The sequence below is a fragment of the Vombatus ursinus genome, unplaced genomic scaffold (genome assembly GCF_900497805.2).
Source record: "Vombatus ursinus unplaced genomic scaffold, bare-nosed wombat genome assembly UNPS02001419.1, whole genome shotgun sequence".
Taxonomy (NCBI): Eukaryota; Metazoa; Chordata; class Mammalia; order Diprotodontia; family Vombatidae; genus Vombatus; species Vombatus ursinus.
This window is the reverse complement of record NW_020941197.1, coordinates 3324089-3348598: the sequence shown is the minus strand read 5'-3', so window position 1 is coordinate 3348598 and position 24510 is coordinate 3324089.

The following is a 24510-nucleotide window of genomic DNA, read 5'->3' as shown; positions in this document are numbered from 1 at the left end:
ACTCACCACCTCACTACTTCTCTTTTCTGCAAATGAGTAAGCTTTTGGATCAATGTAATTATGAGGCACTTACTGTCCCCACTACCTTAAATGTCCTCCCTCTACCTCCTTCCCTACTGAAATCCTGATTTTTAAAACAGAGATCAATTCCCATCTCCATGAAGTCTTCTTGGACAACTACAGTGGTAAGTGATTTCATCCTCCCCCTAATAACATTTCTTGTTCCTTCCACTAACTGGCCTCTTAATGTCTATTTCCCAGTAGTGTAGCTATGTGTGTACAGGTCTTAGGATCATAGATCTAGAATTGAAAGGGGACTTGGAGGTCACCCAATTCAACCTCTTCATAAGAACTTGAGGCCTAAGATGGTTAAGTTACATGTATAAGGTCTTACAGGTAGTAAACATGAGATATGGGATTTAAACCAGGGATTCTTAAACTGAGATTTCTTTCAAAATTGTGTTAATTGTATTTCAATATAATTGGTTTCCTTTTTTAATCATATATACCTTCTTTTACACATTTAAAAACATCATTCTGGGAAGGAATGCATAGGTTTCACCAGACTACCAAAAAGGATCCATACCACAAAAACATTTCAGAGCCCCTTATTTATTTTTTCTTTTTTATATTAATTTATTTTGATTTATCAATAATCACTTCCATATGTTTTTGAGTTTAAAATTTTTCTCCCCCTTCCTCCCCAGCACCCTTCCCAAGATGGAGCACAATCTGATATAGGCTATACATTTACATTCCTATTAAACATATTTTCACATTAGTGATGTTCTAAGTAAAAATTAAAACCAGTAGGAGGAACCATCAGAAAGAGGAAACAAAACTCAACAGAAGAGAAAAAAAATAGCAATTCAACTTCCATAGTTCTTTCTTTGGATGTGGATAGCATTTTCCATCATGAGGCCTCTGGTGATGTCTTAGATCCTTGTATTGCTGGGAAGGGTTAAGTTTATCAATATCAGTCATCGCACAACATGGTTGTTATTATGTATGATGTTCTCTTGATTCTGCTCACTTCACTCAGCATCAGACCATACAAGTCTTTCCAGGTTTTTCTGAAGTCAGCCTGTTCACCATTTCTTATAGCACAATAGTATTCCATTACATTCATACACCACAACTTGCTCAACCATTCCCCAATGGTTGGGCATCCTCTCAATTTCCAATTCTTTGCCACCACAAAAAAGAGCTGCTATGAATATTTTTGTACATGTGGGTCCTTTTCCCATTTGTGTGATCTCTTTGGGATATAGCCCTAGAAGTGCTATTGCTGGGTCAAAGGGTATGCACATTTTTATAGACCCAGATGTCCTTATTTAAACCTAAGTCCTCTAGACTTCTGGAGCCATAAGTCTTTCCACTGTATAGTCTTCTCTCCTTCTCCCCCCTGTTGAGGTTGTAATCACCTAGAGAAATTTACAATTCCATCTTTTATTTCTTTACAGTTGCTACTGTGCCTAGAACAATGGGATATGGTAGTTCACATCTGGAGTGAAAAAAATTGCTTGACATATATCTTCTGATTTGATGCTCTGTGCAATCTCATGAGGCAAGTGCTAGTATTTCATTTTATGTATGAGGAAACCAGAGCTCAAGAAGTTTAAATAACTTGCCAAAGGTCATAGAGGTGTTACGGGTTTGAGGAAAGATTTAAACCCAGATCTTTCTCCAATCAGAGCTAATATCTGATTACCCAATGGGAAAGAGGACCATTTAAATTCAGTTTAAGATGTGATGTAAGCAGATTTAATTGTTTCATATATTGTTGTTCAGTAGTTTCAGTCATGTGGGGTTTTCTTGTCAAAGTACTGGAATGGTTTGTTATTTGCTTCTCCAGATTGTTTTTCAGGATGAGGAATTGAGACAGACAGGATTAAGTGACTTGCCTGGGGTCACATAGTAAGTGTCTGAGGTCAGATTTGAACTCAGAAAGATGAGTCTTCTTGACTCCAGGCTTGGCACTCTATCTACTGTATCATCTAGCTATATAAATATAAATATATATATGCATATATACATGTATATGCATATATATGTATATATATACACATATAAACACATGTATATGTATATATAATTAACTATATATAGTCACTCAATAAAAGTCTTGAGATGATGATTGAAAGGGCTGTTAGGCCTCTAGGATGGAGTTGATGGTAGTGGATTATAATTAGAAATATGCAGAAGTAATAAAAATCTTTTTAATAAATAAAATATGCATTTTTATTTTAAAATACAGGCCCTCAAATGATCATTTTTTCAGTAGCCAAATAAATCTGTTTCCATTAGAATTATAATACCATGGAGGTTTTGAGCAAGAATCTTAGTGATCACATAAAAATGAATATTACATTCTGCTTATAATATGCTTCCCTCACCTCCTTTATTTTATAGAAGAGATTATCAATGCATCTAATCTGTGCGGATTTCATTTGAAAAAGTTCAATGAAGACCATGCCAAATTTTATTGGATTTTACTCATCAAACCAAGAGCTCAACTTTTCATGACATCCATTTGTACCATTTACTCACAGTTTAATAGATCATCTGACGCTGGATGTTAGGGAAGGCCCAAAGTGCCGTTAATATTCCAAATATGTCCCAGGTCACTTGGTTAAGCAACTTTAGAGTCACAAAAGTAGACATTTGGCTTCTACTTGAAGGTCTATTTGACCTCCAATGAGGAGGAAGATACTGGCTTCCTAGGTAGTTGATTCTACTTTTGTGCTTGCTTGATATGAAATACATGTTCCTTCCCTTCCTGTCTCTCTTTTCAATTTGCATTTTAAATGTGGGTGACCAAAATAATCATAAAATTAATTAAATAGCATTTCTAATCCAAGTTCAGTCAAGAAACTCCTTGACGTTTGAAAGAATAGGTGAGAGGGTTTAAACCTGTAGTTTCATTTGTATAGGTAACTGGCTGGTGAGGAAACTCAGTCAGTGTAGCCTGCCATTTTCTCTTCAATGTATAGTATTGGAGAATTGCCTAGAATGCTGATAGTCCAAATGACAGTCAGTTTATGTCAGAAGCAGGACTTAAACCTAGATCTTCCTGGCTATCCACTCTGACATTATTCCTCTCAAATGTTCTTAAAGTTTAAATATCTTCACAGATTGTTAGGGGAGGTGCTAACAATGTGGGATATCCCCAGTGAAAATAAAGGTCAGGGAAATTTTGGGGAAAATAAGAAGAAATTGTTTGTGTTTTATCGTGACAAATTGTTTTACATATACATGACTTTATATTTGATATTTTAGTGGGGAAAACATAGCTAGCAATTAAATTTTCCCATCACATGAACAGTTTCCTATTACACAAAATAGCAGGGTTTTTATGGAGTAGGGAATGGGAAATGCAGCAATGGCATCTTCTATTTATTTAGCACCATTCTTTCTAGAAACTCATTTCATTTCATAAAACCTGGGCAAGGTAGGTAGGTGACAAATGTTATTTTTAGCTAAAGCAGAAAGATGAGGGCCTCTGTGAATTTTTCTGTCAGTTCTTTAAAATGTGTATTAGGATTAGTTCTTTGTTAGGTGTGAGATTCAAATCATCTGTGAGTTTGATAAAGACTAGATTCATTTGTATTGTCCCCAAAGCTTAAATCAAATGGATTCTCACAATATCTCATTCTAATATATATTTTATTTTCCCCCCAATTACAAGTCAAGACAATTTTAGCATTCATTTTATAAGATTTTGAGTTCTAAATTTTTTTCTCTCTCTCCCTCCCTCCTCTCCCCTCTTCCAAAAGTGGTAGGCAATTTGATATAGGTTCTACATATGCTATCATGTAGAGCATTTTTTCATATTAGTCATGGTTGTGAAAGAAGAAACAGATCAGGAGGGAAAAACATGAAAAAGAATAAAGTAAGTGAAAAAAGTATGATTTGATCTGCATTCAGAATCCATCAGTTCTTTTACTGGATGTGGATAGCATTTTCCCTTATGATTCCACTGTACTTGTCTTGGATCATTGTATTGCTAGGAAGAGCTGAGTCATTCATAGTTGATCATCACACCATGTTGCTGATGCTGTGTACAACATTTTCCTGGTTCTACTCATTTCATTTTGCATCAGTTCATACAAATCTTTCTAGGTTTTTCTGGTCTGCCTTATCATCATTCCTTTAGCACAATAGTATTCCATTACATTCATATACTGCAGCTTATTTAGCCATTCCCCAATTGATGAGCATCCTCTTGATTTCCAATCTTTTTCCACAACAAAAAAGGGCTGCTATAAATATTTTTGCACATGTAGGTCCTTTTGCTTTTTTAAGATCTCTTTGGGATACAGACCTAATAGTGGTATTGCTGGATCAAAGGGTATTCACAGTTTGGTTGCCCTTTTGGCATAGCTCCAAATTTCTCTCCAGAAAGGTTGGATCAGTTCACAACTCCACCAACAGTGCATTAGTGTTCTAATTTTCCCACATTCCCTCCAATATTTCTCATTTTCCTTTTTTGTCATATTAGCCAATCTGATAGGTGTGAAGTGGTACCTCAGAGTTGTTTTAATTTGCTTCTCCAATCAAAAGTGATTTAGAGCACTTCTTCATATGCCTATAGATAGCTTTGATTTCTTTATCTTAAAACTGTCTGTTCCTATCATTTTGACCATTTATCATTTGGGGAATGTTTTGTATTCTTATAAATTCAGTTCTCTATATATTTGAGAAATGAGGCCTTTATCAGAAACACTTGCTGTAACAATTGTTTTTCAGCTTTCTGCTTTCCTTCTAATCTTAGTTATATTGGCTTTGCTTGTGCAAAAGCTCTCTAATTTAATATAATCAAAATTATCTCTTTTACATTTTGTAATGCTCTCTATTTCTTGTTTGGTTACAAATCTGTAACTTTCTTGACTTCTTTAAGAAATTGGATGCTATACCACTTGGTGCATACGTGTTTAGTATTGCTATTACTTCACTGTCTATGGTGCCTTTTAGCAAGATGTAGCTTTCTTCCTTATCTCTTTTAATTAGGTCTAGTTTTGCTTTTGCTTTGTCTGAGACCAGGATTGTCACCCCTGCTTTTTTTTTTTTTACTCCAGCTGAAGCACAACAGATTCTACTCCAGCCCTTTACCTTTACTTTATGTGTGTCTCTCTGCTTCACATCATTAAAGGATTTCTTGGAAACAACATATTGTAGGATTCTGGTTTTTGATCCACTATTCTATTTGATTCTGCATTATGGGAGAGTTCATTCCATTCACTTTTAGTTATGATTACTGATTGTACATTTCCCTCCATCCTATTCTTCCTCCTGTTTGTCCTTTCTCTCCTTTCACCCTTTCTCTCCTCACCAGTGTTTTGCTTCTGTCTACCACCTCTCCCAATCTGCCCTCCCTTCTGTTAGTCCCCCCCCACTTTACTTAATCTCCTTCCCTCCTACTTCCCTTTCAGGTAAGATGTATTTCTATATCCAACTGATTGTGTGTATTATTCCCTCTATGACCCAATATTGATGACAGTAGGGTTCAAGTGATGCCCATTGTCCACCCCCCATCTTCCACTCCACTGTAATAGGTTTTTCACACCTCTTCATGTGAATAATTTACCCTATTCTACCTCTCCCTTCCTTCTGCACCTGTTAAACTCCTTTTTCTTATCCTTTAGTTTTTTTATGTCATTCCTTCAAAATCACCTTATGCCGGTATCCTCTGTCTATGTGTATTCCTTCTAACTGTACCATTAGCAGTACAACTTTTAAGAATTTCAAGTATCATCTTCCCATGTGTAAGGATGTAAACAGTTTGGATCCATTGAATCTCTTATATTTTTCCCCTTTTTACCTTTTATTGTAGATCAAATTTTTTGTTCAATTCTGGTCTTCTCTTTATGAAAGCTTGGAATCCTTCTATTTCATTGAATGTTCATTTTCCCTTGAAGTATTATGCTCAGTTTCACCAGGTAGGTGATGTTTGGTTGTAGTCTTAGATACTTTGTCTTCTGGAACATCATGCTCCATGACCTCTAATCCTTTAATGATGTAGCTGCTAAGTCCTATGTAATCCTGATTGTGGCTCCACAATATTTAAGGTGTTTCTTTCTGGCCACCTACATTATGTAATTTGGTTATAATGTTCCTTGGAGTTTTTATTCTGGCTTCTCTTTCCTGAGGTGATTGGTAGATTCTTTCAATGTCTATTTTTCCTTTTGGTTCCAGGATATCAGGGCAGTTTTCCTTGATAATTTCTTAAAAGACACCGTCCTGGACCTCCTTTTGATTATGGCTTTCAGGTAGTCCAATGATTCTGACATTGTCTCTCTTCGATCTATTTTCCAGGTCAGTTTTTTTCCCATGAGCTTTTTTAAACTTACATTTTTTTCATTCCTTTGAAATTTGTTTGATTCTTGATATCTCAGACTCATTAGCTTCCACTTGCCCAATTCTAACTTTTAAAGTGTTGTTTTCCTCAGTTAGCATTTGTACTTCCTTTTCAATTTGGCAGATTCTACTTTTTAGGGAGTGGTTTTCTTCAGTGGATTTTTGTATTTCCTTTTCCATTTTGCCAATTCTACTTTTTAAGCAGTTTTTTTCTTTTTTGAACCTTTTTTTTCATAGTTCTCTTTTATCACTCTCATTTCTTTTCCCATTTTTTCTTCTACTGTCTTTATATGATTTCCAAATTACTCTTTGAGCTCTTCCAAGAGTTATTTCTGGGTCTGAGACCACTTCCCATTTTTCTTTGAAGTTTTGTCCATAGGTATTTTGACATTGTTGAACTCTTCTGAGTTTTTGTCTTGATCTTTCCTGTCATGATAATAAGTTACTATGGTCAGATTTTTTTTTAACTCATCTCTTTTTTTAGCCTGTTTTTCTTTCTTTTAAATTTGATCTGTACTTTGGAGTGGAAGGGGCACTGTCTCAGGCTTCTTGTGCCAGGGGCTGTAGGCTGTGGCTATTTACCTAGTGTGGTGCTAATGTTGCCTGAGGCTCACTGGGGAGCCTCATTTCTGGGGCTGTGCTGAGGTGACTGCTGGAGGCCATAGGGGTCTGGAAGCTTACATGGTGCTGAGCTGGGGTCTAGTGCTGGTGTCTGGCATATGCTGAGGCTGGTAGGGTATTTCTGTGTTTCCCCAGGGCTATCCTGAAGTGGGATCTAGCCACTGCAGGTTGTCTATTTGCCCTGGGCTATGCTGAAGCACTTGGTGGTTCTTGGAGCTGGAGTCTGCCTGTTACCCTGGCTATACTGAGGCATAAGGAGAGTCTTGGCATTGGCATTTATCTCTTCCATCACACTGGGTCTCAGGATCTCCCACTGGTTTGCTGAAGTAGGGATTGCTCCTGGCTCACTGGGATGCTTCTTGTCCTGGACTGCATTCCCCTTCTGCCTGAATGAGACAGACCTTTATTGGTGATCTTCCAGGTTTCTTGAATTGTTTCACACAGTCTTTTTGCTGATTCTGCTGTTATAGTACTTTTTTGGGGGGTACTATTTTATGGTTGTTTGGAGATAAATATGGGAGAGTCATGGCTATTTAATGCTTACTCTGCCATATTGGCTTCCAGAAGTCTTTGAACAACTATTAATGTATTTTTTTTTCTCCAGTGAATATGGAAAGAAAGGATAAGAAACCTTATCCTTACCTTATGTCTAGGTAAGACATAAGGGAGAGAGGACCAACTTCCCTGTGATCTTTTCATAGCAATTGCTTTGTTAAACTATTAAAGACCTGATTATCCAGTGAGACTTGTTTTAAACTTTAACATGATTGCCCCAGATCTTGTATTCCACTAAAGATATATAAAGGCTTTGAGGATTTTTACCTGATTATAAATATTTATTTATAATTATAATAGAGTTTGGAAAGTGCTCACTAATGAACTCCCAACCAAATTAGGTACATTTATTAAAACAACATAAATGACTAACATCTACACCTATCAAGAAACATTCAAGTGATGTGACCAGTAAGAGACTAGAATAGTCTCTTCCTTTAACATTGGAGCAAACCAAAAACTTCATCAAAAAGAATTTTGTATCATATATAGAAGAGTCACACTTGAATTCACAAACTGAGAAGGCAGATACCCCCTCACAAGGTAAAAATCTCATGAGTTAAAACTGGAGAACATTAATGCTTAGAGTTCCCATTCAGCATCCCCAGCCTCAACCCTCTCCAAAGACTCAGTGAAGTGAGCATAAACTTGTAGCCTTGTTACTCAGTATCTGACTATAAGGGTTTTCTCATGGCAATGAGAAGGTTTAAGGTTTAAACCTTAAAGGAAAAGCAGCAGGCACTGATTCTGTCTAGCCACATGAAGACAAGAAATAGTTACTGGAGAGGTGCAGAAAGGAGAAGCCCTGTGAAGGACTAAGATGCCTCTGGCCTCAGAGGTGCAGAAAAGAGGACAACAAGCAGGAAGTCAGGAAAAGAGATTGGAAATCCAGTTGGAGCAAGTCTTTTCCACCCCAGAGTTTATTTAGGACAGGGACTAACAACCTAGTCAATTTCTGTATTTCCCAATATGAGTAAAATGAGGTTACCCAGCAACCCAGCCTCAGGGGTCTGTGCAGTATTGAAAGGAATTCAAAAAGTGAGGAAGAAATTAAAAGGTGAGTGATGGAGAATACAAAAGCAAAGCTGAAGAACAAAGAAAAAAAAAAGGTTGAGAGTCTAAATATTAAATCTGTCTCACAGGAAGATAAACTGACAGAGAAGTTCATAATCACAGAATGAATGAAACCTCAAAAAGTAATTAAGGCACACTGACTAAATATTATAATAATGTCAAACCAATATTGTTGTTGTTTGCCCTTTGTTTTCAAAGAGGAACCAGCATTGCTCTATGAAATAAAGAATTCTGCAGATACCTTAGAGACTATAAAACAATAATGATAAACTCCAGAATAATTTTATTTCTTTTTTCTTATTTTTATTTGCAGTTCCAAATTCCCTCCCTCCCTCCAACCTCACCCCTACCCACAAGAAGGCAAGAAATACAACATTTATTATACATAGGAAGTCATGTAAGTCATATTTCCACATTAGTCATGTTGGGAAAAAAAGCAAGAAAAAGAAAGTGAAAAAATATGCTACAGTCGGCACTCAGAGTTCATCAATTCTCTCCCTGGAAATGGATAGCATTTTTCATCATGAGTCCATTGGAACTGTCATGTGTCATTGTATTTATCAGAATAGCTGTCATTCACAATTGATTGCCATTACAATAAAACTTTTACTACATATAATGTTCTCCTAGTTCTACTCATTTTACTTTGCATCCATTCATATTAATTTTCCCAGGTTTTTCTGAAATCATCACCTTTGTCATTTCTCACTTCACGGTTGTATTCCATCAAATCATATATCAAAATTTGTCCAGTAATTCCCCAATTGATAAGCATCACCTCAGTTTCTAATTCTTTGCTACCACAAAAAAAAGGATGCTATAAGTATTTTTGTACGTAAAGGTCTTTTTCCTTTTTAAAAAATCTCTTTGTTATATAGACTTAGTAGTGATATTGCTGGGCCAAAGGGTATGCACAGTTTCATAGCCCTTTGGTCATGGTTCCAAAATATTCTCCAGAATGGTTGGACCATTTCACAACTCTACCAATAGTGCATTAGTGTGCTCATTTTTCTACAACTTCTCTAGCATTTGTCATTTTCCTTTTCTATCAAGTTAGCCAATCTGAGAGATGTTAAATAGTATCTCAGAGCTATTTTAATTTTTATTTCTCTAATTATTAGTTATTTCAGGCACTTTTTCATGTAACTATTTATGCCTTTAATTATTTTTTCTTTTTTTCTTTTCTTTTTTCTAATTATATATAAAAACAATCTTTAAGATTTGTTTTTTTTTTAATTTTGAGTTCAAAGTTCTCTCTCTCTCTCCCTTTCATCCCACTCCCTTAGACAGCAAGCAATTTGATATAGGTTATATATCTGTAGTTATGCAAAACATATTTCCACCTTAGTCATGTTGTGGGAAAAAAAAACACAGGCCAAAGGGGGAAAAACATAAAAAAATAAAGAAAGTAGAAAATAGTATGCTTGATCTGCATTCAGATTCCATTGGTTCTTTCTCAGGAAGTATATAGCATTTTCCATTGTGAATTCTCTTGGATCTTTGTATTGCTGAGAAAGCAAAATCATTCATAATTGATCATTGTACAATATTATGGTTATTGTGTCCAATGATCTCCTGCTTTGCTCACTTCACTTTACATCAATTCATTTAAGTCTTTCCAGGCTTTTCTGAAACCATCTCTCTTGTCATTTCTTATAGCAGAATACTACTCCATCATAATCATATACTATAACTTATTCAGACATTTTCCAATTGGTCATCCCTTCAAAGTGCAATTCTTTCGCCACTACAAAAAGAGCTGCTATAAATGTATCTATCTATCTATCTATATTTATATATGTAGATCTACATCTATATATATGTATACATATGTGTGAATGTGTGTGTATGTATATATGTCTGTGCGTGTGTGTGTGTATGTCATTTTCTGTTTTCTTTCATCCCTTTGGGATATTAACCTCATAGTTGTATTTCTAGGTCAAAGGGTATGCACAGTTTTGTTGTATTTTGGTGTAGTTCCAAATTGCTCTCCGTAATGGTTTGCTTAGTTCACAATTGCACCAACTGGGCATTAGTAGTGTCCCAATTTTTCCACATCCCTTTCAGCATTTGTCATTTTCTTTTTCTGCCATATTAGCTAATCTGATAGGTGTGAAGTGGTACCTCAGAATTGTTTTAATTTGCATTTTCTTATCAATAGTGATTTAGAACATTTTTATATGACCATAGATAGCTTTGATTTTTCCTTCTGAAAATTGTTTGTCAATATCCTTTGACCATTTATCAATTGGGAATGATTCATATTTTCAGAAATTTGACTAATTTCTCTTCTATATATATTTGAGAAATGAGATCTTTATCAGAGAAACTTGATGTAAACATTTCCCCCCAGTTTCCTGCTTTCCCACTAATCTTGACTGAATTGGTTTTTGTTTTGTTTGAATAAATCCTTTTTAATTTAATATAAAAAATTATTCATTTTACATACTTTAGATTCTCTGTATACCATTATATTATTTGCATAGAGTAACAGTTTTATTTCCTCACTGACTAGTCAAATACCTTTAATTTATGTTCTTACTGCTTTAGCTAACATTTCTAGAACAATATTTATTAATAGCAGTGATAATGGACATCCTTGCTTCACCTCTGATCATATTGGGAGGCTTCTGGCTTATCTCCATTACAGATAATGCTTGCTGGCTGTTTTAGATGGATACTACTTATTTTAAGAAAAGCTCCATTTATTTTCATGTTTTCTAGAGTTTTTAATAGGAATGAGTGTTGTATTTTATCAAAAACTTTTTCTGCATCTACTGAAATAATCATGTGATTTTTGTTGTTTTTTCTATCAGTATGGTTCACTATCCTGCTAGTTTTTCTAATATTGAACCAGTACTGAATTCCTGATAGAATTCTCACCTTATCATAGTGTGTGGTTTTTGTGATGTGTTGCTGTAAACTCCTTGTTAGTATTGCATCAGTATTCATTAGGAAAATTGGTCTATAATTTCCTGTCCCTGTTTTTGCTCTCCCTGGTCTAAATGTTAGAACCATATTTGTGTCATAGAGGGAATTTAGTAGGATTACTTCTTTGCCTATTTTCCCAAGTAATTTATATAATTTTGGAATCATTTGATCTTTAAATGTTTAGAAGAATTTGCTTGTAAATTTTTCTGGTTCTGGGGATTGTTTTTCTCAAGGAGCTCATTTTTTTTTCTATGATAAGGTCATTTAAATATTCTATTTCTTCTTCTGTTAATTTGATCAATTTATATTTTTATAAACATTCATTCATTTCACTTATATTGTTGGATTTATTGGCATATAATTGAGCAAAGTAGCTCCTAAGGATGTCTTTAATTTCCTCTTCATTGGTGGTGAATTTATCCTTTTAATTTTTGATACTGGTAATTTGGTTTTCATTCTTTTTTAAAAAATCAAATTAACCAATGGTTGATGTATTTTATTTTTTTTTCATAAAACCACCTCTGAGTTTTATTTATTAATTCTATGGTTTACTTACCTCCAATTTATTAATAAATATCTCCTTTGATTTTCAGGATTTCCAATTTAGTGTTTAATGGATAATTTTTAATTTGTTTTTTCTCTAGGCTTTTCTTTTTAGTTGCATGCCCAATTCATTAATCTGTTCTTTCTCTATTTTATTGATGTAAACATTCAGAGATGTAAAATTTCTCCTAAGTACTGCTCTGGGTATTTCTCATAAATTAAATTTTGGCATGTTGTCATTCTTCTTTTTTTGGGGGGGGCAATTGGGGTTAAGTGACTTGCCCAGGGTCACATGGCTAGTAAGTGTCAAGCATTTGGTCTGAGGCCAGATTTGAACTCAGGTCCTCCTGAGTCAGATTGGTGCTCTATCCACTGTGCCACCTAGTTGCCCCTGTTGTCATTCTTTTTAATGTAATTATTTATTATTTCTATGATTTGTTCTTTAACCTATTCATTTTTAGGATTAGATTATTTAGTTTCCAATTAATTTTTAATCTGTTTCCATGGCTCTTTAATTTCCATGGCTCTTTATTGCATTATGATCAAAAAGGATGCATTTAGGGGGATGGGGTCAAGATGGAGGAGTGAAAGCAGTGACTTGCTTGAGCTCTCCCCCAAACCCCTCCAAATACCTGTAAAAAATGGCTCTAAACAAATTCTGAAGCAGCAGAACCCAAAAAAGACAGAGTGAAACAAATTTCCAGCCCAAGACAACCTGGATGGTTGATTGGAGAGGTATATCACACTGAGCAGGGAGAGGAGTGCAGTGCGGCTTTGGTGCACAGGCCACAGCAAACCTGGAGCAAGCCTCAGAGGACTGAATCATGGGCAGCTGTGGCAGTTTCCAGACTTCTCAACCCATGAATGCCAAAGACAACTTAGAAGGTCAGTAGGAAAAGTCCGTGACTGTGGTGAGAGAAGGAGCTAGGTCTCAGCCGCAAGTCCTGAGCACAGCCTCTGGGGCAGCATCTGCCCCAGTCAGTGCTGAGGCAGGAATCTCTTGCTCTGCCCGTGCTTGGATCTGGGTCACAGTTCTGAGGGGAGTGTCCTGGGGTGAGGAGGAGTGCTGGTGTGGTGGAGCTTGTTGTGGCGGTGGAGAGGAAAGACCTCGCCCCCTATCATACCACCTTGGAAGAACTGAAAATTTACAGGTCCCTAGAACTATCTCTGAAAACAGCTGTACAAACCCCCAAAGCTTGGGACAGTACATTCTCTGCATTGGAAGCAGACTCTTACCTTAACAAAGAGTTTAAAACTCAAGTAATTGACCAGAATCATGAGTAAACAGCGCAAAAAGAGTCAGAATATATTATCTTATTTTGATGACAAAGAAGATCAAAACATACAACCAGAAGAAGACAACAAAGCCAAAGCTCCTACATTCAAAGCCTCCAAGAAAAATATGAATCAGTCCCAGGCCTTGGAAGAGCTCAAAAGGGATTATGAGAAGCAATTAAGAGAAGTAGAGGAAAAACTGGGAAGAGAAATGAGAGTGATGCAAGAAAATCATGCAAAACAAGTCAACATTTTGCTAAAGGAGACCCAACAAAATACTGAAGAAAATAACACCTTAAAAATAGCCTCACCCAAATGGCAAAAGAGGTCCAAAAAGCCAATGAGGAGAAGAATGCCCTAAAAAGCAAAATTGGCCATATGGAAAAGGAAGCTCAAAAGATCACTGAAGAAAATACTTCCCTAAAAATTAGAATAGAGCAACTGGAAGCTAGCGACTTTATAAGAAATCAAGACACCACAAAACAAATCCAAAAGAATGAAAAATTAGAAAAACAATGTGAAATATCTCATTGGAAAAACAACTGACCTGGAAAATAGATCTAGGAGAGAGAATTTAAAAATTATTGGACTATGTGAAAGCCATGATAAAAAAAAAAAAGAGCCTAGACATCATCTTTGAAGAAATTATCAAGGAAAACTGTCCTGATATTTTAGAACCAGAGGGCAAAATAGAAATAGAAAGAATCCACCAATCACTGCCTGAAAGAGATCCCCAAAGGAAAACTCCTAGGAATATTGTAGACAAATTCCAGAATTCCCAGGTCAGGAGAAAATATTGCAAGCAGCTAGAAAGAAACAATTCAAATATTGTGGAAACACAATCAGGATAACACAGATTTAGCAGCTTCTACATTAAGGGACTGCAGGGCATGGAATATAACATTCTGGAGGGCAAACAAGATAGGATTACAACCAATAATCACCTACCCAACAAAACTGAGTATAATCCTTCAGGGGAAAAAATGGTCATTCAATGAAATAGAGGACTTTCAAGCCTTATTGATGAAAAGACCAGAGCTGAATAGAAAATTTGACTTTCCAATACAAGACTCAAGTGGAACATGAAGAGGTAAACAGGAAAGAGAAATCATAAGAGACTTATTAAGGTTGAACTGTTTACATTCCTGCATAGAAACATGATATTTGTAACTCATGAGACCTTTGTCAGTATCAGGGTAGTTGGAGGGAAAAAATAATATGTATGTATGTATAGATAGATAGATAGATAGATAGATAGATAGATAGATAGATAGATAGATAGATAGATAGATAGATAGAGGGCACAGGGTGAGTTGAAGATGAAGGGATCATATCTGGAGAACAAAATTAAGGGGTGAGAGAGGACTATACTAGGAAGAGGAAGGGAGAGGTAGAACAGGGTAAATTATCTCACAAAAAAAAACAGAAAAGAAAATGCTCTTCCAGTGGAGGAGAAACAGGGGAAGGTGAGAGGGAATGAGTGAATCTTATTCTCATAGGATTTGACTTAAGGAGGGAATAACATGCACACTCAATTGGGTATGGAAATCTGTCTTACCCTACAGGAAAATGGGGGGGAAAGGGACAAGAGAGTAGGGTGATGATAGAGAGGAGGGCAGATTGGGAAAGGGGGTAATCAGAAGCAAATACTTCTGAGGAGTGACAAGGTCAAAAGAAAGAATAGAATAAATTGGGGAGGGCAGGATAGGATTAAGGGAAATAGAGTTAGTTTTTCACAGTATGTCTACTATGAAAGTGTTTTGCATAACTGCACATATTTACCCTAAAAAAAAAAGAAATGATCAACAGACAGACTTCAGATAAACCTGGAAAGAGTTGTATAGTTTGATGCTGAGTGAAGTGAGCAGAACCAGGAGAATGTTGTACACAGTAACAGACACATTGAATGATGAGAGACTTTGATAGACTTAACCTCTCTTAGCAATACAAGGGTCTAAGACATCTCCAAAAGCCTCATAAAGGAAAATGCTATCTGCATCCAAATAAAGAACTATGGAGTTTGAATGCGGATCAAAGCATACTATTTGCTATTTTTTTTCTTTTGTTGAGTTTTGTTTCCTCTTTCTGGTGGTTCCTCCTATTAGGTCTAATTCTTACTTACAACATCACTAATGTAAAAATATGTTTAATAAGAATATATGTATAGCTGATATTAGATTGTGCACTGTCTTGGGGAGGAAGGGGGAGAAAAATTTAAAACTCAAAAGCTTATGGAAGTGATTGTTGATAAATCAAAATAAATTTAAAAAAAATAATAAATTAATTAAAAAAAAAGAAATGATGAGAAGGCAGACTTCAGAAAAACCTGGAAAGACTTACATGAACTGATAATGAGTGAAGTGAACAGAACCACAAAAACATTGTACACAGTAACAGCAACATTGTACCATGACTGACTTTGATAGACTTAGCTCTTCTTAGCAATGCAAGGATCTAAGACATCTCCAAAAGACTCACAATGTAAAATGCTATCCACATCCAGAAAAAGAACCATGGAGTCTGAATACAGATGGAAGCATACTATTTGATTTCCTTTTCTTTTGTTGTTTTCTTTTGTTTCTTCTTTCTTGTGACTCCTTCCATCAGTTCTAATTCTTCTATACATCATGACTAATGTAAAAATATCCTTAATATGAATATATAAGTAGAGCCTATGTCAAATTGCACATTGTCTTGGGAAGAGGAGAGGAGAGGGAGGGAGGGAAAATTTAAAACTCAAAATCTTATGGAGTGGATGTTGAAAACTAAAAATAAATAAATTATTTTTAAAAAAGGATGCATTTAATATTTTTACTTTTCTGCATTTGGTTGTGAGGTTTTTATGCCCTACTATATGGTCAGTTCCTTTAATTTGATTATATCACCCTTTATGTCTAAATCATGTACCCATTTTTACTCATCTTGTTATATGGTGTGAGGTGTTTACCCAAAACTAGTTTGTGCCAAAATGCTCTCCAGTTTTCCCAGCAGTTTTTGCCAAATAATGAATTCTTATCCCAATAGTTTGGATCTTTGTTTTTATCAAATTCAAAAGGTTCATGAGTTACTGTTGTCGTTATTTCTTTACATTGTGTATTTAATCTATGCCATTGATCAACTACTCTATTTCTTATCCAGTATCATATTGGTTTGATAATTACCACTTTGTAGTATAGTTTGAAATCTGCTACTGCTAGAATGCCTTCATTCACTTCCCCCCACCCCACAATGATTCCCTTGATATCCTTCACCTTTTGTTCCTCCAGATGAATTTTGTTATTAATTTTTTCTAGCTCTATAAATAATTCTTTGGTAGCTTAATTAGTACAGCACTTACTAAGTAAATAAATTTAGGTAATATTGTCATTTTTATAACATTAGCTTGGTGTACCCATGAGCAATTAATATTTCTCCAATTGTTTAGATCTGTATTTATGTGAATACTATTTTGTAACTGTCTTTATACAGTTCCAATGTGTGTCTTGATAGGTAGACTACCAAGTATTTCATATTGTCTGTAGTTATTTTAAATGGAATTTCTCTTTATGTGGGATTTTGTTGGCAATATGTAGATATATTGATGATTTATGTGTGTTTATTTTATATCTTGAAAATTTGCTAAAGTTGTTAATTGTTTTGATTAGTTTTTTTAGTTGATTCTTTAGGGTTCTCTAAGTATACCATGATATCGTCTGCAAAAAGTGTAGTTTTATTTCTGAATTGCCTTTTCTAATTCCAATTTCTTTTTCTGCTAGCAAAACTGAAAAATTAAAAGAAATGAAATATTACCTATAAAAAAAATTACCAAAATTTGTAGAAAGTGAAATAGAGATTCCTAAAGAATCCAATATTAAAAATTGAAATTGAATTAGCCTTAAATAAACAACTAATTGGAGAGGGGAGAGCTCTGGTCAAGGTAAATTTACAAGTGATATTTATCACAAGTTTATAAAGTGATTAATTCCCATGCTATATAAATTATTCTCAAAAACTGAAATGAAAGCAAGTCTACCAAATAACATCTATGAAACATATCCCTGATACCTAAAATAGATAAGTATGAAGTAAAAATGAGAACTAAATACTAATGCTATTAGTGAATATTGATGCAAAAATTTTAAATAAATCCTCAGAAAAGATTGTAGCAATAAAACTAAAATTTTTCACTACAATGAAGTTAAATATATTTCAGAGATACAAGCAAATATTAGGAAAACAACTAAAATTGGTAATATTATTAAATCACCCCAAATCACATAATTATATTACTAGATTCAGAAAAAATCCTTTGACAATATAACAATACTCACTTATTCAAAAAAAACACAGCAAAACATAGGCTTTAAATAAGGGCTTCTTTTAATATGATAGCAAATAAGTATTTCAATCAAAAGTGATATTATTTTTAATGTGAAAACACTAGATTCTTTCCCAATAAATCAAGATGTCAAGCAAGGTCATCCCCTTCCCCTACTGTGTCTTATTTACTTCCTTCCTTTTCTCCTGTTATTTGACTTAGTTTTAGAAAGGCTACTCATAATGAAAATACACAAGGAAAAAAATAAAGACCCAAAGACAGATAAGGCAAAATTGTCTGAAAAGCTGTGTGATTAAAAATAAATCCACAAAAATCAACAACATGTAGTTTTATAAATCCTACTCAAAGCAATAACATACAGGAAAAATTCAAAATCTAAAGTCAAATGAGACAAGATTGTTCCTATTTATAAATGACTTGCTATTTTATTTATAAAACCCAGAGAATTATCAAAGAAACTAGTCAAGACAATAAATAGCTTCTGAGAAGTTGTGCAATAAAAATAAGTCCACAAATCAACTGTATTTTTACTTAGCAGTAACAAAATACAAGAAGAAATAATAAAAAAGGAAGTTCTATTAAAATAATTCCAAAATGTGTGGGAGTCAATTTTCCAAGGCCTACTCAAAACATATAAATAGAGTTATAAAATATTTTTTAAAGACAAAAATATTTAAATAGTTGGAATACTATTTCTCACTCATTATTAGGCCATGCCAATGTATCAAAAAATATTACATATACCCATTTACAGAATTAATCCTAATTCTTTGAAACAACTAAAGAGGTACTTTATAGAATTAGACAAATTTTGAGGGAATAAAATATTAAGATTCCCAAGGGGAAAAAAGGGGGAAGTAAGAATGAAGGATTTTATTGTTATACCTCAAATTATACTATTTGCCATTGACTAAAGAATAGAACAGATCACTAGAATGGACAGCATTAGTCAGATTCGAAAACAACTGAACTTAATAGCCACTGTTTGATAAACTTATTATGAAGATCACTGTATTAAACAAGAATTCCTGAAAAAAGCTTTAATTTGGCAGAAATTAGCTTTAGACCCAGCCAACCTAAACCATTTACCATAATTAACTTCAAATGAATACATAAACCGAATGTGAAAATTTAAACTACTATAAAAATAAGTTTCCTTTATAGTTATGATTAGGGGGAATATTCACACCCAAACAAAGGATAGCGGTCCTCAGAAAAGATAGGTATAAAGAGACTAGTTCTATAATTTCAGTGTCACAGAGATCTCTTGAGTAAGGAATCTCCTTCTCTAAATGCAAGTAGAGAGTCATGTACCAATATATAAGTGGTTAAAAGACACAAACAAATAGTTCTAAAGAGGAGAATTATTCATTCAAAACAACAGTATGAATTATTGCTCAAAATCATTAATAGAAGAAATGCAAATAAAACCAACTCTAAGATTGCATCTCATACCCAACCATTTTACAAACATGACAAAATGAAGAATTTCTTAATGTTATGGTGATTGCAGAGATAGGTATCATAAAATCCTATTGGCAGTTGAAATCTGTTCAAACATTTTAGAAAGCAATCTGAAATTATGCTACAGTAGTGACTCAAATATTCATTGTTTCTGACACAAAGATTTTTTTTTTTGCTTTTTTGGTGAGGCAATCAGTGTTAAGTGACTTGCCCAAGGTCACACAGCTAGTGAGTATTATGTGTCTGAGACCAAATTTGAACTCAGGTCCTCCTGACTCCAGGGCCAGTGTTCTATCCACTGTGCCACCTAGCTGCCCATCACAACGATTTTTTTTTTAAAAAGACATATACCACAAGTAGGTGAAAGATGGAATGAAATGCTCCATTAACAATTCATAGCTGCACTTTTTCTGGTAGCAAAGGAGTAGAAACCAAGTAGATATCCATTGATTGGAGAATGGCTAAATAAATTATGGTATATGAATGTAATGGAATATTACAATATCATAAGAAATTCAGAAAAACATGGAAAATTTATATCATCTAATGCAAAGTGAAATAATAATAATCAGGAAAACAACCTGATCAATAACTACACCAATGCAAAAGGAAAGAACAAAAGAAGTAAACTGAATGCTGTGCAATTACACTGAACAACTTTGGTCCTAAAGAAATGTTGAGAAAATACACCACTTCTCTTCTTTGTAGAGGCCAAGGATGTTCACTGGGTATTCAATGTTGAACATTCCATGTATAGTCAAATGTGGTGCTGGTTCATTTTGAATTACTTTTCCCTCTTCTCTTTCCCTTTTTATTCTTTGTTATAAGTAATGGCTGTAGATGTGGGAAAGATATATTTTTAAATGAAAATAAATAAAAAGGAATATTTTTAAAAGTGGTTACATATTTGGTTCCATATTTGTTGCTATTTCTGGTCACATCATTAACTCTTACATTTTTAAGTGACCTTTGGATTTATCTATTCCAGTCTTTTACTTGAAGACTATGTCCTCTATAAAACATCCTCAAGAAGTGATCATCCATTCTGCACTTCAAGAACTCCAATGACAAAAAATTCATTACTTCTTGAAATATCCTATTCCATTTTTGTGGATTTGTAATTATTTATATGGCTGCATTTATATTTAGTCGAATCATAATACTTTAATTCTATTAAAAATATCTCCCTTCTAGTCTGAGGCACTGCGGTAACCAGTGAGGCATCAGGTAAACCCTGGTATGCAAGATGAAAATGAAATAGTTTTTGCTCTCAAGGAGTTTCCATTCCACATGACAGAATACATGCACAGAAATATGTATAATTTAAGAAAAATTAAGGAGGAAAGTGGGGAAAGAGGTGAGAATTAAAGAATTCTTGAAAGAGAACTAGGTTTGTGAGGCATGGGAATGATGAAGTAGAATATTCTAGGCATGAAGAATGACTTGAATAAATACAGAAACTGAAATGCCTTTTAGGGAAGCTACTAGTACAGTTTGGCTGGAACACAGACTTTATGAAAAGGAATCATATGTAATAGGTGGAGGGCCTTAAATGCCAGGATAATGAGTTTTTATCTTATGTTGCAGGCAACAGAGAACCACTAAAGATTCTTGAGTAGGGAAGTGAGGTGGTGAAACTGGGAAATTATTGCAGTCATGGAAACAAAATAGTAGTCAAGAGGAGAAGTAATGCAGACCTGAGCTAAAGTAGTGGCTGTGTGTATGGAGAAAAGTGAATTATGCAAAAGATTTTTGGAGAGATAGAGTAGGCAAGACTTGGCAACTGAGCAGATACGTGTTGGTATTGGGGGCAGGGACTGTGGTGCTGATCAGGGGAAAGAACAGAGTCAATGATGATTCCAATGTTAAGAACAAGTATGACCACAGTGATTGTAGTGGATTTTAAAAAAATGAGAATTTTGAAATGAGCAGGTTTAGAAAGGAAATCTAGCTAATTTATGTTTTTTTTAATTTATCAAAGACTGGGTTGTTGAGTTCTATCATTCTTAATGTTTTAGACATCTTGAGTTTGAGATGCACACAAGGCATTAAGGAGCCAACAACTAATAGATAATTGATCATGTGTTGACTAGGATTCAGGAGAGATTAGAACTGACAAAGAAATTTCAGCATATCTCCATAAATATTATACTTAATTCTATGGAAGCTGAAAATATTGAACAAGGACAAAGAAACTATCCATTCAATACAAACATATTAATGTGACATAGCTTGAATAGGGATTTAATTAACCTTAATGATGATCCTTATTACTCCACTATATCCATCCATGAAGTTATAAATTCCTCTCCAATTTATCACTAGACCTTTGAAATGATCTATTTCATCATTGCATATAAAGTGATATACACCTAAAGAAACTTTTTAAAATGACTAGTTCATTCAGATAAATCAGTAATTCTCAATTTTTTTTGTCCAAGGAGCACTTTTTGTAGGTTTAAAGACCCACATGTTATCCATTCAACTCATTGCCACTTACTGTTTCACTTATCTAATACTTGAATAATGAGATAAACTATATAAGTCATATGTTATTTTTGAGTGAATGAATCAATTAATTATTAAACACATTTAAGTTACACATACAGATATATATTCACATATATGTATATGTATACCATACATATATAATATGTAAACATACATATACAGATATATGTATGTTTACATATTATACATATTAAACACATTTAAGTTACACATACAAATATATGTATGTCTACATTTATATATAGTCAAGTATAATAATTTTAATCAAATACCTAGACAAATGTAGACTGTTGTATTATAAACATCAATACCATAACACTATAAAGACCATTATGAATCAGTAGACCTCAATGCATATTTTGAGAACTATCAATAGAAATTCATTGCTAAAACACAGACACAATTCATCATTAGGTTAAAGGTAGCCTGACTACAAAATCAACTTTTGGACATCATATAGAAAAAAAAATCTGTTAAGACCCAAGTAGAGAATATTTTACACTGGTATAAAGGGCCTTACAGGGGAGTTTCAACAGGTCAAACCTATTTAATCCAATTAGTTTTATATTCTAAAATAATACTAATATTATTAGCTCTTGATGAGTCTTTACAGAAGATAGAAAGTATCTTTGATATATGAACTGAAACATTGAAAAATGTCTCTGCAGCTGACATAGTAAACATGATTAAAAGAAATGGAGATTTTCATTTCAAAATAAGTGCATTTTATTATCTTTTGTTTTTACTTTGTCTATAAGATTTCTCCCTGTATATTTCCCCCTCCTAACTCTTCAAGATCCATTCATTATAAGAAATATTTTTTCAAGAAAGAAAAATGGAATGAAAAGATAAACAAATACAACAAAACTGGTCAATATTTTGAAAAAAAATCTGATCTTATTTGCTGTATATACATTTTTCCTTTTTGGTGAGGTAATCAGGGTCAAGTGACTTGCCCAGGGTCATGCAGCTAGTAAGTGTCAAGTGTCTGAGATCACATTTGAACTCAGGTCCTCCTGACTTCAAGGCCAGAGCTCTATAAACTGTGCCACCTAGTTGCCTCTATATATTCTCCTTTTAAAATATCAGTAGGATATGCCTTGTCATATATTCTTTGGTGTCAATCTTGGTCTGTATAATTTTGCAACATTCAGTTTTTATTGTTTTGGAATTTGTTTTTTTAAATTTATATTGTTATAGTCATTTTGTGTATTATCTTCCTGAGTACTTACTTTAGTTTGCATCCATTCATATGTCTTTCCATGCTCACTATTTCTTCTTAAAATAATTTATTTATTTTTATCATTCATTTAAAAAAAATTGAGTTTCAAACTCTTTATCTCCCTCTTGCCCTCTGTAACCCTTGAAGTCATTCAAAACATATTTCCACATTATCCATATTGTAGAAAAAAAAGCAAGAAAAATGAAGTGAAAAAGTATGCTTTAATCTTCACTCATAGTTCATCAGTTCTCTCTCTGAAGGTGGATAAAGCGTTTTTCATCATACATCCTTTGAAAGTATCTTGGATCAGAGTAGGTAAGTTGGGGCAAGTAGGTGGCACAGTGGATAGAACACCGACTTTGGAGTCAGGAGGACCTGAGTTCAAATCTGGCCTCAGACATATAACACTGGCTAGCTGTGTGACTCTGGGCAAGTCATTCAACCCCAACTGCCTCACCAACAAACAAATAGGGTAGCTAAGTCATTCAAAAATTGATCACTGTTACAATATTTTTGTATATAGACCTAGTGGTGGTATTGCTGGGTCAATAGGTTTACACAGTTACAAAGCCCTTTTGGCATAGTTTCAAATTGTTTCTCAGAATGGTTGGACCAATTCACAACTCCACCAATAGTGCATTATTGTCCCTAGTTTTCCACATTTCCTCCAGCATTTGTCATTTTCCTTTTTTTCTATCACATTGGCTAATCTGATAGGTGTGAGGTGATACCTCAGATTTTAATTTTCATTTCTCTCATCAATAGTGATTTGGCATGTTCATTATTTCTTATAGAACAGTAATATTCCCTTGCATCCAAATACCAACATTTTATTTAACCAATCCCCAGTTGATGGGCTTTATTTCCAGTTCTTTGATGCCACAAAAAAGTATTGCTACAAATATTTGGGTGTATTATGGAATCTTTTTTTTTTTCCCAATGAACTCTTTGGGGCATATGCTTAACAACAGAATATATGGGTCAAAGAATACGAATATTTAAATCACTCTTTTGCATACTTTCAAATTGCTTTCCAAAATGTTTAAACCAATTCATTGCTCCACCAACAATGCATTAGGGTGTCTCTCTCTCCCCATAATTCCTTCAACATTTAATACTCCTACTTTTTGTCATCTCTGCCAATTTACTGGGTATGAGGTGAAACATGAGGGTAGTTTTGGTTTGCATCTCTCTTATTATTAGTGACTTGGAACATTCTTTCATGTATTTGTTATTAGTTTGCAAATATTCTGAAGAAAGACTTTCTTTTTAAAATAGATGTTTATATAATCTGAATATAAAATTCCTGCCATTGTATTTGGTTCAAAGATTTTTTTTTCTAGTTGAAGGCTTCCATTCTTATTCTAGATTTTGTTTGTGCAAAAGTTTTTTTTTTAATTCCCTGTAGCCAAAGTAATACTTTTTTTGTTATTGTCTCATATCTTGTTTGGTTGAGAATTTATCCCTAACATAGCTATGAAGTCATACAATTTGCTTTTCTTCTAATTTTTTGAGAGTATAACTTTAATATTCAGGTCATGTATCCATTTAATATTTATTATGAAATATGGTATAAGATGTTGGTCTAAGCATAATTTCTGACAGACTGCTTTCCAGTTGTCTCAGCAGTTCTCACCAA